The sequence below is a fragment of the Lycium barbarum genome, chromosome 5 (assembly GCF_019175385.1).
Source record: "Lycium barbarum isolate Lr01 chromosome 5, ASM1917538v2, whole genome shotgun sequence".
Lineage (NCBI taxonomy): Eukaryota > Viridiplantae > Streptophyta > Magnoliopsida > Solanales > Solanaceae > Lycium > Lycium barbarum.
This window is the reverse complement of record NC_083341.1, coordinates 123,207,470-123,226,369: the sequence shown is the minus strand read 5'-3', so window position 1 is coordinate 123,226,369 and position 18,900 is coordinate 123,207,470. Positions and strand designations below refer to the sequence as shown.

Here is an 18,900-nt window from a genome sequence, read left to right as displayed (position 1 = left end):
CCTGAAGACAACCAGAGACAATATTTTGGCCATACTGCATCATTATAAGCCACACGGCTTCGTCCTCGCTCTCACACTCATATTTACTATCATTTTACACTCTTTATAATTTCAACTTTATTACCAATTTTGACATGAATTTCAGTTTTGGCAGAAAGTACAACCTGCAGAGACGCAACACAACTTGGAACTTTATCTTACGCAGTGAACTGGGGAAAATTTGCTGAAGAGGAATATCAAACTCATAAGCAAAGTGTTACACCCCGGAAAAATTTTGCGTTACCAAAAACTATAGACGGCTTAGAATGGGCCAAAGGGCCAATACAGCGCGAACGCGCTGAACAAAAATCTGAAAATCAATTTCAGAATGAAGGTTGTGTTATAAGAAGGCAATATTGGCATATATATGACATTTGGAGACCATATGGTGTAAATTAGTTCATATGTTAATTGACGAAAAGCCCTCGCTCTGCAAGCTAAGTGGGGCCCACATGTCAAAGTTTTATAAAGGATATATGAAGATACATACGAGTAGTATATGGAAAGTTGAGCAAGTCCTAAGAAGGACCCATAAGCCAAAAATGGGCATAAGCCCTCCAAAAGGACGATTTAAGGAAACGTTTTCGGATGATCTGACTTGAAAGGGAAGAATACGAGGCACTACTAACCTGTCACAACAACCCATAATACTTAATGCCTCACAGGGCCATAACAATGACAACAATAAGGGCCACACACGACCGCAACATCAGAAATATAAAGCATCACATACCTCAAAATGTTGATATCTCATGTTGGATTTCTCCCGGGGATTAAAATAAAAACGGGTACATGGATTTCATTTTCTCTTCTTCTTCCCAGGTCATTCCTTCCTAGTGGTCGTCTTGCCACAAGGTCTTGACTGAGGCTGCTTCTTTATGCATTCGTAGGTTGTCACATCCCAGGTCACTGTAATCAGCGTATAACATGCACTTATGTCATATTCGAAGTAATTATCCTATTTATCCCTAACACTAACCCCAACTCCACATTTCAACTAATTTTACCATATATTTCCCCTCAACTGTCCCGGGGGTAGCATGACCACGCTATTCTTGTTTACCTCTTTCTAAGCAGCCACTTGGTTTCATGGGCGACGTATAATTACTTGCAAGTTACATAATTGTTCTTGCATGATTTGTGTACATACACATCTGTACGTGTACATGTGTCTGTATCTGCATCCGTATTCATAATCGTACTCATTCACATATCGTATCCATGGTCATATTCATATTCACATCTTTTACATAGCATGTCTGACTACGAAGGTTCGGTGTTTCACGTACCCGACTATGACTAGGCTCGGTGATTATTCGAACTGCAAAATCTTTTGTCTATCCGTAGCAACTTACCGCGTCGTGCTCTCTTCTTTCCTTTATTCATCTTATTCAATTTGATTTTTATATCTTACATCCTACTATAGAAAACCTTAAGTCTCTCTTATCAATTGTCGCTTATAAGTCACAATATCATTACAACGACTCTATCATTAGTGCATTTGTCTCCATTCTAGTATCACATCGCCATCCGTTACAATGTCCCTTGAGTTGTTTGCTCCCAATGTCACGTGGTTCATGGTCTTCGCGGATGATTTCCAATGTAGCCTCAGATGCCTGCTCAATCCGTATTCATTTTTTTTTTTTTTTTTTACCAATCGTTAAACTTATTTCCGTACAACTCTCACTCTTAGTTCTAGAGTATATCTCTTACATCTTAGGGTCCATCATTCCAATTTCTACACTTGTATTCTTTTTGCTCGCTTCCCCCCCTTTAAGGGTTTTGCTTGTACTATTCTTAATTCCGTTGCCTCACTTTCAAATCTTTAATTAACATATCCCTTAATATACTATATCTCATTTGTGTTGTTTCCCATAATTTATAACTACGATAATTCATGTGGGAGATCTTAACATACTCACCTTGCAGCTTTGTAATCGAGTGATACAATTGGCATAGTAATCCGAACAATAATGTATTTTACTTAGCTCCTTTGGTAGTTATAATTCAATATCTAAATCCGCTCCAATTAACAACTTTCGTCCCATAGGGGTGCTCACAACAGTAGTAGGTCTAGTTATCCACACTATCGATATAATATCACTTACCCCTCTTCTTTTTTTTTTTGGTCAAAGTTCGCTTGTAACGTCATCTTTGTTCTCGAGGGTCTAAGTCTCATGCGTAACTAATACCCCTTATGCCTCATGCTCTTTTACTCTTGATTAAACCAATCACAAACTACTACGACTTTGTCATATCACTTTTCTCTAGTTTCTTTATCAAGTTGACTTACCTTTTTGTCATTGCTTGCCATCATTTCTTGTCATTGAAGAACCTCCATGTTGGACTTTCCTTTAACAAGGCTTTATAAGCTTCTTCATCTACTGCCCCATGGCTCGCCTGTTGGCTTCATACTTGCATTCACCCCCTGTTCATATGGGGCATGTCACATTTTTTTTTTGTCGTTTCCTTGCTATACTTTACTTACTGTGTATCCCAGCTATCGCTCTGTCCTCATTATATCCTGATCATAATCAACTCTATAGAGTGACACTACTTGGTATCATTCGCAAATCTTGCTCATAAAATAGATTAAACTTTACGAAGTGATCATACTTAAACTGTTTCTCTTTCTGATTATCCCTATTTCACTTACCACATAAGTCACTTCACCAATGTATTTACATTCATTATAGTCCTTCATACCCGTATCTCTGTCTACGTGATGCCGTCACTTTATTTTGCCAATAAACTTATCGTATCTTCCTCGTGCTTATCCCTTCCATCAATACTTCAGTACCACACTCTATTGGAGTTACCCTTTTTCTCCTATGACATGGTTTAGTACTACCTTATAACTACTGTTACCATCCATCCAATAGTATTTAACTCACCTCGTGTAGTTATTAATGATACTCCTAACTTAATCTCGTCCTGCTGTTACCTTGTCGCGCAACATCTCTTCTCGCTGGAACATGTCACAAGCTTATATTTTATCTCCTTTAGATTCTAGGAAAATTTCGGCAGAGTTTCGCTTGTAGACACAACAATCTCGAACCTGCACATAGCCTAGAAACACGTCCGATTTCTCAATGGGACATATATCGTAACACCTAATACGTAAGCGAACAACACAAGATCACTTACCATTAAGGGATATAAATAATAGTGCTTGTCTCACAAGTTGTGCCTGCACCCTCGGTTTATGATTCCAACATCCACATACATACACATATTATTTATATTCACTCGCTGTCAATCAACTTACTCGTAAATCATGATTCTGGAAATCACTGGTTCACTAACAAATATAAACATCTCAATCTGCTTGGTTGGCCCAGTCTTTTACTCTAACACAGTCAATAATATCTGAAGTAATAGATGACGTCATAAGGCCCAAATCAATCGATGCATACATATCATAAAAGGATACTGACAATATACCTGGAACAATGTCAGGGAAGGACTCAAGATCTTGTCGCTCAGTTAATGCATGGATATGACGCCGGGATCTACTCGGACTAGGCGTCCCTCTTTGGTCTCTACCAGCACCTACTAACACATATGGCCCTGGCCTTGGGAGGCATACCGATGACGAAGAGCCAACTACCACTCTCGTAGTCCGAACCTTATCTTTACCACATAGCGATGGGCAGTTGCGCTTTACGTGGCCTGGCCGGGCACAGGCATAACAAACATCCGAGCCAAAACGACAGGGTCCCCTATGTAACCTGCGACACTGAGTACATCGTGGTACCGAGAATCTCGTCGGACTAGAACCACTCCGAATTCTGGAATTGGAAATTCTGAGGCCCTAGGATGACCCAGAATAAGTAGATCCATCAAACCTGGGTCTCGAGAACTGCGGAGGAGCACCACTTGTCGAATGAACTGAGTGCCTAGAGAATTGTCGCCTTGAATCACCCCTAAACTCATGATCAAACCCTGAAGAATTACCTTCCTTTCTCCAACCCCTGTTACCGTGGCCCATATCTTGCCGTTGGGCTTGAGTGGCAACCAATTGAGTCAGTAAAAGAATAGCCTGTCTCATCTCTTGGCCAGAGGCATCTGGGGGAGGAACGGGGAATGCTGGAGCTAAAGTTGAGGCTCCCCTTTGATCCTCGAAAGTAGGTGAAGTATTGGAAAAACGAGGTGGGGCCTTATTCTGGGGTTCGCCCTCCTCCAAATATATATACGGCTCTCGATCGAGCCCTTCTTCAACCACCATCTTGCCCTTCTGGGCTGCCGTAGCTTTTCCCTTCATCAGCTTCGCTGAAATTATAACGCACCGTTAGGGAGGGGATAATCTTATAATACGGCTCTATCGCACGATTTCTTATGATGAAAGATGGTCATTTTTCCTAAATGCCATGTAGCCTCCTGTTTATTAGTGTGGCGCGCAACACACCATAAACAAGACTCTACTAGACACGGCTCGTAGACACTTCCTAAGACCGAACTGCTCTGATACCACTTTTGTCACGACCCAACTAGGGGGCCGTGACGGGTACCCGGGGCTAACCACCGAGCACCGCTCATTCTATGACTTATCCTGCTAATTTAATACTCCTTTGATCAATTTATATTCAAATCATAAAGAAATCATCTTCTGTTTAAAATATATATACTTTTGTAAACATAAGCCTTTAGGCTATCAAAATAATATGCACATATATGTATATAAATTTCTACATAATGGCAACCTTGGGATACCACACAACCCACACTGCGTATCTACGAGCCTCTACTGGAGTACTAGACATATACATATATACACAAAATCATAGCTCGACTAGCACCTCCAAAATAGTGGAGTGCTCCCGTAAATCTGCTGATAGCTCCTATAGGTCGGCGCCGTCTCTCTGTCTACCTGTGGGCATGAACACAGCGTCCAAAGAAAACGGACGTCAGTACGAAAATTGTACTGAGTATGTAAGGCATAACAATGAAAAGACGTCAATGAGATAAAGGAAACATCAATAAGGAGCAACTGTATATGACTGTCACGTATAGAAGAAATAGCACATGCTGACTTACTTCATATCATATATTGCTGCGGAACGTGCAGCCCGATCCATATATCATCATACATAAATATATTGCCGCGGAACGAACGGCCCGATCCATATGTCATCATACATTAATATATTGCCGTGGAACGTACGGCCCGATCCATATATAGTATAGTATGTTAGTGCCAAGGAACGTACGGCCCGATCCATCACCCATATATCCCGCGTCCGGGCACCCCGCGTCCGGGATGAAATCATGATATGCCAGCTGTACAGGTGGCTATGCGTCTATAGCGCCTCACCTTTCCCCACTTCCCCTGAGAACATTTTCATATCATATATATATATATATATATATATATATATATATATATATATATATATATATATATATATATACATACGTACGTAATATTCATAACATGCAGGAGAACCCAAGGAAAAGCTATAACTCCATCGGAGTGACGTAAGGTCGAACACCTCCGGGTATATTATGGATCAATCATGATCGTCATGTCTCACCTTGAAGGGACAATCATCATAAGGCGAGACTGTCAACGAAGACTAATATAAAAAGAACAGAGAGTAGGGTCATAATCTTGTAAGAAGTCATTCTATATACTTTTGGAAATATTAAAGGAAATATAATAGTCATCCATGAATAAAATTGAGAAATCAAGAAATAGCTCCATATTCTTACATCGTCATTGAAATCATAACTTGAAACCTTTAAACATGAAATCGTCTCATCGTAGTCATCATAGGAAAATATTCTCATCTTTCGCATCATTGTAATCATGATAAAAAAATATGTCCATTATTGTTCTCATAAGAGCTTACAAACTCGTAAACCTTCGCTTTGGAACGATGCAGGCATTTGGAAAACATTTACGGGTTATCAAGGAAGGAATCATGCTTTGGAATCATAAACTTCTAACTTTTGAAATTAAGGACGTCATGGAAACATTTATGAATTCGCAACTTAGGAATCATGCCTTTGAAAGAAAGGGACAAGCCTTAACATACCTTTGTCGTTAACTATGCTATCGTTCGCTTGATTTCCCTTGACGCAACGTCTCTACCTTCAAGAGATAATTCGCACCATCGTGTTAGTCAATCGACGAGAAAAACGCGCTACTATTTCTAGGGAAAATTGGGCAGCATTTCCTTTGTTTCTACTACTTTTCCCATGTCATATTCAACTCCCAACACACACAATATCACAATCCACAATCGTCATTTATGTACATTTAGTAAAATCCACCATTTTCTTCCAATTAACTCACATTTATGGTTTATGGCCCATCATCATAATTTCGCATAATTCACACCCATGTCTTGGTCTACACGTCATTTATAACGTATTCCTAATTACAACGTTCCAACATTTATGATTCAATTCCATTATCATTCAATTACGTCACTATTCACTCAATAATGACCCACTTTCTATGTTCTTCTACATTTCAAGTATCTAAGCCCTCTAATACCTCAAACAACATGAAATGGTCATAAAACTTACCTTGGATGATGGTTGAACAAGCCTTGAGTGGAGTTTTCCCTTCTAGCACCAAAACCCTACTTTCTCTCTTTGGATTTCCTTGAGGAAGATGAACTTTACTTGGGTTTCATACACTTTGATTCATGGATTTGATGTTGTAAATCTTGATTTCCTTTGATTTTTCTTGTGGATGAAATGTTGAGAGGGTTCTAGAGGATTTTCGGACCAAAAATGGTGAAAAAATGGGTTAAAAACGAAGTTGGGTCTATATATAATGGTCCAGAAGATTCTGGACTGGCACCACATGCGACACCATGTGCGAGTCGCATGTCGAACATGCGAGTCGCATGTTGTGTCGCAGGTCTTGCCAGTCGATCGGTTCTCACTGGCACAACATGCGACACCAAGTGCGAGTCGCATGTCGAACATGCGACACCAAGTGCGAATCGCATGTCATGCCAAAACGTGATGAACTGTCTGTCGTAAAATGGCAATAACTTTTGATACCGATATGCTGTGAGGGCCCAAGACCTATGGTTAGAAAGCTCTTTCAATTATATACAACTTTAATACTGTGGTATTTTTCCCAAATTCCGACTTAAAAATGGAGTTTTGGCCCCTCCAAACCAGATCCTCCAAAAGTGTTTCCTTAACTCGCCCTTTTTGGATGGCTTATGCCCATATTTGGCTTATGAGTCCTTCTTGAAACTTACTTGGCACTTCATTACCAACGTAAGGGGAATTATAATTCTTCTCCAATAATTCATTAAGACACCATTAATTCGATACTCGTAACTGTCCTTCGCTAGTCAATTCACTGTACACGAACGAAAATTTTCCGAGGTGTAACAGATTATTCCATAATATAATCGGAGGTTACCGACCTTACGTTACCCCGATAGACTTATAGCATTTCTTGGGCTCTCCTGCATGCTGCTCACATGATATATGTATATGGTATATGTATATGTATATGGGAAAAAGGGCCAGAGCGCTATAGACGCTGACATATGTACATGATACACGTATATGTATATGGGAAAAAGGGGCCAGAGCGCTATAGACGTTGATATATGAACATGATACATGTATATGTATATGGGGTAAGGGGAAAGGTAAGGCACTATAGACGCACAGCCACCTGATCAGTTGGAGTATGATACATGATATCGTCCCGGACGCGGGATGCCCGAACGCGGGATATATGGGCGAGCCGACGTATTTCGGCGCTATGACATGACATGATATGATATGATATGACCAGATAAGTATGCATGGCATCCGCCTAAGCGGCACTCATATGTACAGGTTACTCTTTTATCTTATGACATGTTCTATGTTCCATACAGTTATTATTCATGCCTTACATACTCAGTACATTGCTCGTACTGACCCCCTCTTTCTTCGGGGGGCTGCGTTTCATGCCGCGCAGGTACACCCAGGTGAGTTGAAGCTAATATAGAAGATATTCCAGCAGAGTTGGCAAGCTCCACTTGTTCCTGGAGTGTTACCGAGTCAGAGTACATGTACCATGATGTCCGATAAATGTTAGAGACTTTGCAGACAGAGTCGTGGGTATAGGATGTCGGTATTGTGAACGGCTCCACTAGCCTATGTGTCATTTTATGTTATGTTATAAAGTCCATATGATCACAGATTATATTGATTGAGTACGATGAACAAAAAAAAAATTTGAAAGCTTTACTATGTTTTTCCATTCCTTATTAATGCAAGAGTCTAAGGAAATTAAGTATGTAATAAGAGTCAGAGGGTTCGCTCGGCTCCGAATATGGGGTCGGGTGCCCATCACACCCTAGTAAGGTCGGGGTGTGACACAAAGGTCTCGGATCTACTCTCGAACTCGACTCCGCCTACATCCACAAACACGTGATACGTAGGTTATCCCAAATAATTTCTTTCATATACACTGCCAAGACTCTACTCAATCAACTCTTTTCATAAATCTCGTATCCTTTCCTATATCCCAGTGTCTCCAAAACCGTATTCGTATTTTGTCGGTCGGAACAAAATTGGCTACTACGTCAACTTCTTCGCCCGAAAACTCTTACATCGTCTCCGGTCGAAGAGGGGCATCTGTTGACACCCAATTTTGTCCCTCCTTTATTTTAATTTACTCGGACGTCTAAATTTATTGACGAGCTAGATACTTTATTTTCACTGATATTTATATTCGCTACTTTTATTTTAACATTACAAGTATTAATTTATCACAAATTTTAAATGTTCATCGTCATTTCACTTTCGGGTTTGGAATCGTTAAATTAATTACAAGACAACACTTTGTAAATCCTTACTTTCTATATACTAATTACTATTTATCTTCACATAATAAATATTGTACTAGTTACTAAATTAGAAGCCCGGAAATAATTAAAATAGCGGAGGAAGGACCAATATTTTCAGCAAATTAATGGCTTAAAATACAAATACAATATTATTTCCTACCCAAACAAACAACCCACATTTCTATACCCAACCCACATTTTCAACCCATATTTAAATTAATGGGCCAGCCCAAACGGACCAGCCCAATTCCATTATTTCACCCGACCCGGCGGCCCATTTACCTCATTATTCTAAACCCTACCCCCTTTTTCTTTTCCTTTCCCCGCCTCTCTTACCCCTTGCCTCTCTTCTCTTTCTTTCCCACTTTTCCGCCTCCCTCCTCATCTCTCTTTCTTCCTTTTCCCCCTTTCCTCCGCCTCATCTCCCTCGTCTCACTCCCCACTACCACCGCTCCTCTTCCCTTTTCCCCACACACGCTCCCCTCCACTCGCCCGACATCACTCCTCTCTTTCCTCTTCCTCTCCACTCACCGCCGCACCTCACATACAAAAAACCTAATCACCTTCCTATAAAAGGGAGATCGAAAAAAGGAAGAGGAGGGAAAAAGAATCGAAGGATCTGGAATCGAAAAATCAAAGACCAGAAACCAAAAATCAACTCGAACAAAAAAAGAGGAGACAGATCGAGAAACAAAAAATCTTGAATCCCAAAACTCCTCCAACGATTCGAATCACCAACAAATCTTGACCAGATTTTAATTGTTTTTGAAAGTCTTGGTTTTCCTTTTAACTTTTTTTAAACATCCAGTCCGAACCCTACTTACAGTTGAAGTTCTAGAGACAAACAGAATTTCCCTTTTTCTTTAACGAGTATATTATTTCCGTCGATATCGAAACTCTCGGTTTGAAAGGTTTGTCAAATTTAAGTTCGTCGCGTTCAAAACGTAGATTCGAGACCTCGACGATCCCCACTTCACTGCACACAAAAGAAGTAAAACACGATACATTTATTGCTTACAATCTTCAGTTTTCTGTTTTGGTTAAGATTTTGTTTATGCTGCCATATGGTTAATGATTATGTAGTTTCTTTGTAGTCACGTTATTTGTTCGATGTTTGGGTGTTGTTAGGATAGATTCTAACTGCTAAATGAATTTGACGTATGCTGTGGTTTGGAGGTTTAGACTAAATTTCCAGGACTTAGAATCTAGATGAAGTTGAATATACATAGGATATACAGTGGGCTATCAAGGTAAGAAGACGATATACATTTGATATACATCTGATATACACACCATGGTGTGTATATCTTAGGTATATCGTGTATGTGATTAAAACAGACCGATACTGAACCATTTATATAATCGTCTATCAATCTGTAGGTTTAGGTGTTCTGTTTTTTGTTAACGCTGATATGAAAACAGTAGCAGTGATATGGTTATTGTTAGTTCAAGTGGAGTGCATAATGTAACCAAATCTAGTTTTGGTTTAGTTGATTAGTTCGCTGTCAAACATGTTTAAATTCAGACTAGGATAATTATATTCAACTGCTCTTTGAGGTATGATTAATGCATTGTTAGCTTGTCAATCATAGGAGATTAATACACATGCATGTTGGACTGTTTGAAGATCACGTATGCCTAAATGTTTCTTTAGAAAGCTCAAGTCTAGATGTTGAAAAAAAAAAGGGGGAAATTTCGATCTGGTTTGAGCTAAACTAATTCACACTTTTCTCTTTCTTTCAAAATAATTGTGAATGCCTTCAAGCATGGCTGCATTATCCTTGCTTGTGACAACACCTTAACTTTACCATTAGCATATCTTTCATTTATTTGAGGTGTCATTCCTAAGTATTCCTTGAATTTGGCCATTGGTTCTTTAAAACTGTGAGACTTCGACTCTTTATCATTTTAATTTGTTCGTCTCATCCTTCTGTTTTGAGTCCTGGTTGTTGTTCTGTGTGCTGTGCATTTTGTCAAAGCATCCACAGTTTGCTTCCGTGTCCTATATTGTCTCTGCAGTTGCGGCCCATCAATTAACATTCGTTTATTTGAGGGTCGTTGTGTCTTCTGGCTATCTCCACATGTGTTGTTTTGATCTAAACATTGTTTGTCATGTCATCTGGTCACTGCTTCAGGCTTTGCTCTTCATGTGCAGCAATTGTATTTCAAATGGTATTATAAGTCTTTAAAAAGGGGCTTTTCCTTAAAATTCTCATTCTTTCCACACTTTACTTCCTAATCCTGCCTTCTGTCCATCTTGTGCCCTGTCTGTTCTATTTAAGTAAAAGGTCCTATACTGGGTGTTTGGTTTTGTTTGATTGGGGAGATTAAGTCTTTACTAGTTCCTTCCCTGTTAAATGTGAATCCATTGTGCAAATTTGATTGTCTGCCTGCTGAATGTTATGCTCCTTCTGTGGAATGCCTGTACCAAGTGTCACTGTTTCTTCTTGTTTGAAATTCTGGTTCTTTGTTTAAGCATGAAGGATCATATATCCAACTTGCTGGATTTTGTTTTGGTTTAGGCTGTGCTTATTCCGAAACTGTATAAAGCGTGTTCGCAAACTTTACTCGGCAGAGGTATTTCAGTTTATAGTTAGTACTATTGGATTAAAAGGAACTGGAATATTTTTGAGAACTGTTAAACCTTTTGGGGCAGAATTCATTCGCTGTGACGATTTCAAAGACGAACTAATTTGAGTAATCAAAATTCATTTATGTAATCAGCTTATTTCATGTCCTGTTTTTCTGTTTTGAGCCATCAGGATTAAATGAATCAACAGATATTAGCTTAACATTTACTGTCTGATAAACTGCTGAAACTTCTTTAAAAAATCTTTTTCTTGAGATTTAAAATATGAGTATCATCCTGTCCATTTCTCTTCGAATCATTTTCTGAGTTATTTCTTCCGTACAGCTGCGCATGTTAATTGTGATAAGTATCATTGACTGAGAACACTGGCTTTTAGTTTACTTGGCAGCATGCATATTTGGCTGGATTGATTCTTTACTTTGGTGACTATTTCGAGGAGAGATCGCTGTTGTTGCTTAATTATTATGGTCTGCTGTTCAGTTATTCGTGTGATTGTTGAAACTCTTTGCAGACATCTAAATTGAATATGACCCTGCTACATTCGTTTAACTTCTTTTCTTATTGTTCGTTTGGAGATCGTTGAAATATTAACTAAAGGGCAGTCCATTGTTTTAATTGAAAGCTATCATCCTGTTTCGAATTTGCATTATACATGTTTAGTCCTATTTGTTAATCATATACTAATATTTTTCTTTCATTTTTATGCATGACATCTCGCATACGAGTCCAAGCGACTCGTCATCATCTTCCGCATCCGGTGTTGGGCTAAAGGCCCAACGTAACATTCCTCGAGTCAGCCCCCATATAGTAGCAACCAATTCGCAGCCAAACAAGGGAAATAAAATCTGGGCCGAAGCACAATAGGCGTGACAACAGCAGCAACAAATAAAAACTGTTACTGGGCCGAAGCCCAGCTGCAAATGGATCACAGCAATCCAAATGGGCCGAGCCCATTTATATTATATCTATCCCTCTATTTTTCATTTTCTGTGTGTATTTAACATGTATTGTATGACTAACATTTATGCTTGTTAATTAAAATAAACTTTAGTAACATTAACGGTTCTAGTTTAGTTATGGGTAGTTAATTCCACAAAATTACATTCACTTCTATTTATGTTCTAAACTACTTATATAGTATCTATAACATTTATTTGAGTAATTGATTTTCAAAATAGCATGATTACATCTTTCGGCTTAGGGAATAATAATCTATGCTTACTATTTTAGAAACTTAAAACATCGCAAATCTTACACTAATGTTAGCTTACTCTAAGGAACAAAAGGCAAACTAATTCAACGAACAACCCTTTCGCTTTTAGTTCTTTTTCAACACTTAGAAATACACATTGAAATACATATTTATCTAGAATAATTTTTAAAACTTTATTAAATAACTCTTTTAAATTTTAGTCATTTCCTCCACATATAAACATTACATGTCCCGCTTTCTTTTAGTTTATTTTTAACTAAACTCTTTTATGCAATTGCTATTTTCTACAAGTATTATTTTAAACAACGCTATTATTACTTTCGTCTCAAACCTTAACAACATTTATAAGTACTTCAAAATAGCATTAAAAGTACCCTTTTATACAAATCATTATTTTCTACAAGTTCTATTTTAAGTAGCATTCTTACATATCTATCTATAACTTTAAGCATACTTACAAAGCTACTTTCTTTTTCTATAATACTATATTTACACTTGGCCTAATTAATTATAAGTCCAGTCGGTTAACCATTGTTAATGGGTCTTAAAGGGTGCCTAATACCTTCCCTTTAGACTAATTAAACCCTTACCTAGAATCTTAAGTTTCGCAGACCTTAAACAGAGTTAACTTTAAAATAACTTTAATAAATTTAGGTGTCCTAATTCACCATAAATAATTAGGTGGCGACTCCTTAATACAAACAAAAATAGGAATCACCAATATGTTGTACTCTACTTTAACCCGGTTAAAATGGGGTATGACATTTACCACTGGTTGAATATTGGTACCACACAGCTTACCACAGTTCTATCAAGACTACTCCATATGAAACACTATATAGTAGGCCACCCCCTTTGCATTTACCATATCTCTATCACACCCCAGTCTTGGTGAGGCGTGACTGGCACCCGGCACCTTACGGGACCGAGCGAACCAAGCTGTAACTCACATTGTCTATGTCTCAAATGGCAAAATAAGCCGAGGAGGCCAACTATGAAATTAATATCATGCATATGTATCTGTACAATGGGCCCACGATACTGACATATCAACTGACAAAAACAAGACTAGTTGTACACAAGAAACTGTCTGCAAAGCCTCTATGAACATGACCGAAGTATGTAAGTCGGGGCAGGGCCCCCGACGTACCCATAACACAAAAACACATATACAATCCCAGACTCGGCAATACTCTAGAAAGAAGAGGAGCTCACCAATCAAAACTGGTACATAGAAGTAGCCTACTGCGGAAAGTCCTCGTCTCGTCTATCTATACCTGCGGGTATAAACGCAGCGTCCCCAAACAAAAGGACGTCAGTAAGAATATTGTACTGAGTATGTAAGGCGGAAAATGTAACATAATAAGCATGTACTGTAATGAAGAAAGATAAGAATCAACCTGGCACTCCTGAGTTACCGATGTAACTCTAGCATACGTATATACATATGAACCTCTTCATATTTTTGCAATCTCCACTAGGTCTTTATACCCTACCAAGGCTCTGGTTAACTTATTACCAAAACATTATCCGAACATATGTTGTGGCGTGCAACCCGTTCCATATATAATACATGTCTCCTGATACCCTCGTATGCTTAACTATATCTGTTGTGGTTCTGATCTACTTATCATCCTAGTACTAACTACCCAACTGATCAGTGCTCATATATGTACCCTTCGTACAATCCTTATAGTCATGAAGGAAATCTGAAACTCATAAGCTACACTGATTGACTGAATGCATCTATATGTCTGATTATCTATACATTTCTGCTTACTGAAATTACCTCCGAGGGCGCATGACATTTATAGTTCATAGTGTCGAGGAACGTACGAACCGATCCATATCCTATATAATAGTGCCGAGGAATGTACGGCCCGATCTATATCACATATAATAGTGTCGAGGAACGTACGGCCCGATCTAGTGATATGCAAATGCAAGTTCTACGGTACGTGTAGCCCGATCCAGTGCTATGCAAATGCAAGTATGACGGTACGTATAGCCCGATCCAATGCTATGCAAATGCAAGTGCTACGGTACGTGTAGCCCGATCCAGTGTTATGCAAATGCAAATGCTACGGTACTTGTAGCCCGATCCAGTGCTATGCAAATGCAAGTGCTACGGTACGTGTAGCCCGATCCAATGCAATGCAAGTGCTACGGTACGTGTAGCCTGATCCAAATATCCTTTATAACCATTTATATTCTTTTAGTGCTCATTCTTTACCTACTAGCTTCTATGCACTTCTCATGGTCATCACTTATCCGTAGAGCTGTCAATATGGGTTTCGCCCGCGAGGCCGGCCCAAACCAACCCTTTATTTAAGTAGGATTAGGCTAAGATTTTTTTAGCCTATATAGAAGTGAGGCTCAAAAGCCCAGCCTCTCTTGGCCCGCCGACCTCAAGGGTTGGGCTGAAGCCAGCCCTTGAGGCCAGAAAATAATAATAAATTAATTAATTTTAAAAAAAATATAAGTAAATTAAATAAAAAGATAAATAGTAATGAGAAAAAAGAATGTAATTACTAGTAATTAGAAACTAGAGTAATACTTTTTAGTCTTAAAATTTATATTATGTTTAATTTCTTTTGAATGTGATCTGAATTAGTGATTAAAAATAATAATTTATATTTATTCTCTTGAATTTTTTCTTCTATGATATGGATTTGCGCAAGAGTAGGTGGTAGAAGATTTTATTTCATATTGCAAAAGTTTCTTCTATTTCATATTACAAAAGTTTCATGTTCAAATTATACCAAAAATCACTTAGAAAATGTTATTTCGGAAGAAGAAAAAAACTTAAAGGGCTGGCCCATCCTAGCCCGCGGCCCGCTTAGGGCTGGGTTGGGCTTCCATTTTGCAGGCCCTTTAATTAAAAGGGTCAGCCCGTCTTAGCCCATTTAATTCTTTGGCCCTTTAGGGCTGGGCTGGGTTGGGCTGGGCCAGACCATTTTGACACCTCTACTTATCTGTCAACACCTATATAGCCATATAAAACTCATAAGCACGTTTCTGGGCCATTAAGACTTCTTCCCGCTTAACTAAACCTTAACCCAATCCTGAGATACATCATAATCCTCTCTTCTAGCATCAAATACCTCATTAGGAATCCTTCATTAGCACTCTATTCGTGTCTTACAAAATATTCCCTGATAACACATTTCTAAATTTATCGGAGTGATGTAAAGTCGTTATACTTCCGATTTCCATTATGAAGCTAACGTCATTGGCACATCGCACCTTGAAGGAACAATAATCATAAGGTGAGATCAACAATAATGAATGGAGTCAGTAATCATGTGACAAGCTCAATAGAAGCATGAAAACATGGTGGACTTTAAACTTTGGCCTTTCTAGAATTGAAATCATTATCACTACCATAATCATCATCACTATCGTAATCATCATCACTGCCATAATCATCATTACTATCATGTCTCTCTTTGGATGATCACTAACATCAGATGAGGCCGCTTATCATGAATGCAATCAAGAATTTCCTAGCACGCCCAATCATGTCATGAAAACATCTAGAACTTGGACTTTGGAAATCTCTAGAATTGGAGTCATCATAAGAATTCTGAGAATTGTGGACCTCTGGCATTTCTATGAGTAAGAATCTTATGGATATCATATAAGGAATCATAACATAGGAATCATACCTTTTGAAAGAAAGGTTTAACCTTAACATACCTAGAATCTCGCTTCTTGACTTTCCAACTTATGTCCTGACTCGCAATCTACATATAAAACCATTCATACTATCATTAGGCTCAGTGTCACACACTTGTCTTAAGCCTTTAAAATAAAGTCCTTTTAGAATCTGCCGGAATTCAGGCAGCATCTCCCCTGCTTATGTGCCTAGCCCAAAATCATAATATCAGCAACCAACAACACAATAACAATATCAACATCAACAACAACATTATCAACATTAATATACTCCATAAGACATCCCCCACTATGTTTTCCAAATTCCTCAACTAACCAACTTGTAACACGACTATTTAATAACTTTATCTTTGTACGTAAACCGAAATCAACATCAAAAGGGAAAGATTCATACCTTATTCTTACTAGGACAACAAAACCTTCATTATTAGTGTTGAATCCAAACCAACTCCGTCGCAAACCAATACTATAAGCGCGACTACACGTTACCTGAGCCTCGATAATAGTCTGCCACTTTAATCCGCTTACAAAATGATCCCTCAATGTTCTCTAGAATCTCTCAAGTGTTTTTGGGGAACAAATGGAGAAAAATGAGGTTTAGGATCAGATTTTTCCCTTATAGAGGGGGGCAAATTCGGGTCGGGGTCACTGTAGCAATTACTGTAGTAGTACTGTAGCAAGCGGTACTGCAGCAGTACTGTAGCAGCTCGGTCACTGTAGCAGTGTTTTTGCTCTGTCAGCCTAACTTGTAACGTCCATAATTCTCTACTCCGATGCCGTATCGACGAGCGGTTTGTTGCGTTGGAAACTAGAGACGACGAACTTTATTTTAGGATTTTACTTTGCTTCAAAACTCCTCATCTACTAAAATATATTCTTTCTCCAAGTTGGGCCAAAATTGCCCCTCATATTTTCTTCCAAGCTCCAACAAATTTAATTTTCTTGATTCATGTGCCCTTCGATCCTTCCATAGCTTACTATATGAACTTAAACCCTTATGACCATAAGTTAAACACATATAGGCTCACATACCTCCTGAAAGGTAGCTCGAATCTCATCATACGAAACTACGGGGTGTAACAATCTCCCTAGTGAATCTGCTCCTACTGAGGTGGAAAATACACTTTTGAGTAGAAAACTCAAGTTACAATTGCTTAAACATCATTTGCTGAGAGCACAACTCAGAATGAAACAACAAGCTGATTCTCATAGGTCTGAGAGACATTTTGAAGTTGGTGATTGGGTATGCTTTAAAACTCAACCTTACAGGCAGTCAACTGTATCCAATCAAGCATTTCACAAGCTTGCTGCTAAGTACTATGGCCCATTTCAAATTGCTAAAATAGTAGGACCTATCGCCTACACCTTACTCTTTCTTACTGCTGTGAAAATTCACCTTACAGTCCATGTATCGTTGCTCAAAAAGTGTCATCAAGTTCCTGAACATGTTTCCTATCCTCCTGTCATTGATGTTGCTAGTCGATACTGTCCTAATCCTGAGAGTATTTTACAAAGAAGAATGATCAAGAGGGGTAACAAGGCTGCTGCTCAGCTCCTAGTCAAATGGGAAGGACTTTCTGTAGATTATGCCACTTTGGAACTTGCAACTACTTTGAAGATCAGATTTCCTCATTTTGATCCTTGAGGTCAAGGATCTTTTGCAGCAGAGGATTACTGATACACGAAATTGGGGATTAATTGTAATAGTCTATTCATCATTTCAGTTGGTTAAAAGTTAGTTAGCTAAGTGCCATGTCAGCTATCCAGTTAGTTAGGAGTTAGTTGAGGGATATTCTGAATTAGTCGGTGGCGGGAAAGTTAGTTAGAAGTGGTTATGAGTTGATTGTATAGATTTAGCTATAAGTGGTTGTAGATCCCACTATTGTATTCATTCACTTTCATATTACTTGATTCTTAATACAAGAACTCTACTTTCTCTATCATTTCTATCTTTTCCATTAAATTGAGCTATATACTTGAATTTTTCCATTGAATTCCTATTCTAGGTATAGAATTACTCAAATCATTCTTAGATTTCTGTGATTCTGCTATCACTGTTCTGATGCCTTCAGAAGGCAAAGTTTGTTTCTTTCGTTGAAACAAACTTGTATTGCAAGGATTCTAATAAGAATCGGGTTACTTGAACAAAACAAGATGATAATGCGAAAGCGAAAATACGAAGATTAAAGACAAGAATGTTAAGATAGGCGAAATTCAAGAATAAAATCCCCAATTTTCAAGATTAAGTGGTAAGAACCCTGATTGGTCTTAGTATTCAAAATTAGCGGATTAAGACTAATTAAGATACTAATAGAGTCAATTCAAGAACTTATACCAAAAGGTGATCTAGACCCCTATTTCGAAAAAATTAGAGACAATAATTAGTATAAGACTAATCACCTTCTTTAATTTACGAATAAGAACCAAAAATATCAAGTACGAATTAATCTTAACTCTTAAAAGAATCGTTCTTATAAGGTTGCAAGATAAATCAAAAGTAGTCACACACAAAGGTGTAAAGTAGAGAAACTCTCAATAATAATAATATTTGTCCAATGAAA

General features: G+C 38.3%; 1 long non-coding RNA gene across 1 annotated transcript; it reads right to left on the bottom strand.

The window, feature by feature from the left end:
• Positions 1-4,633: 4,633 nt before the first annotated feature.
• On the bottom strand, positions 4,634-6,120 carry LOC132642682 (uncharacterized). The gene is made up of 2 exons (XR_009583299.1): positions 6,078-6,120; positions 4,634-4,909 (listed from the first exon to the last, which is right to left on the bottom strand). It is a non-coding gene; the product is annotated as an uncharacterized LOC132642682 (long non-coding RNA).
• Between the last annotated feature and the right edge of the window lie 12,780 nt (positions 6,121-18,900).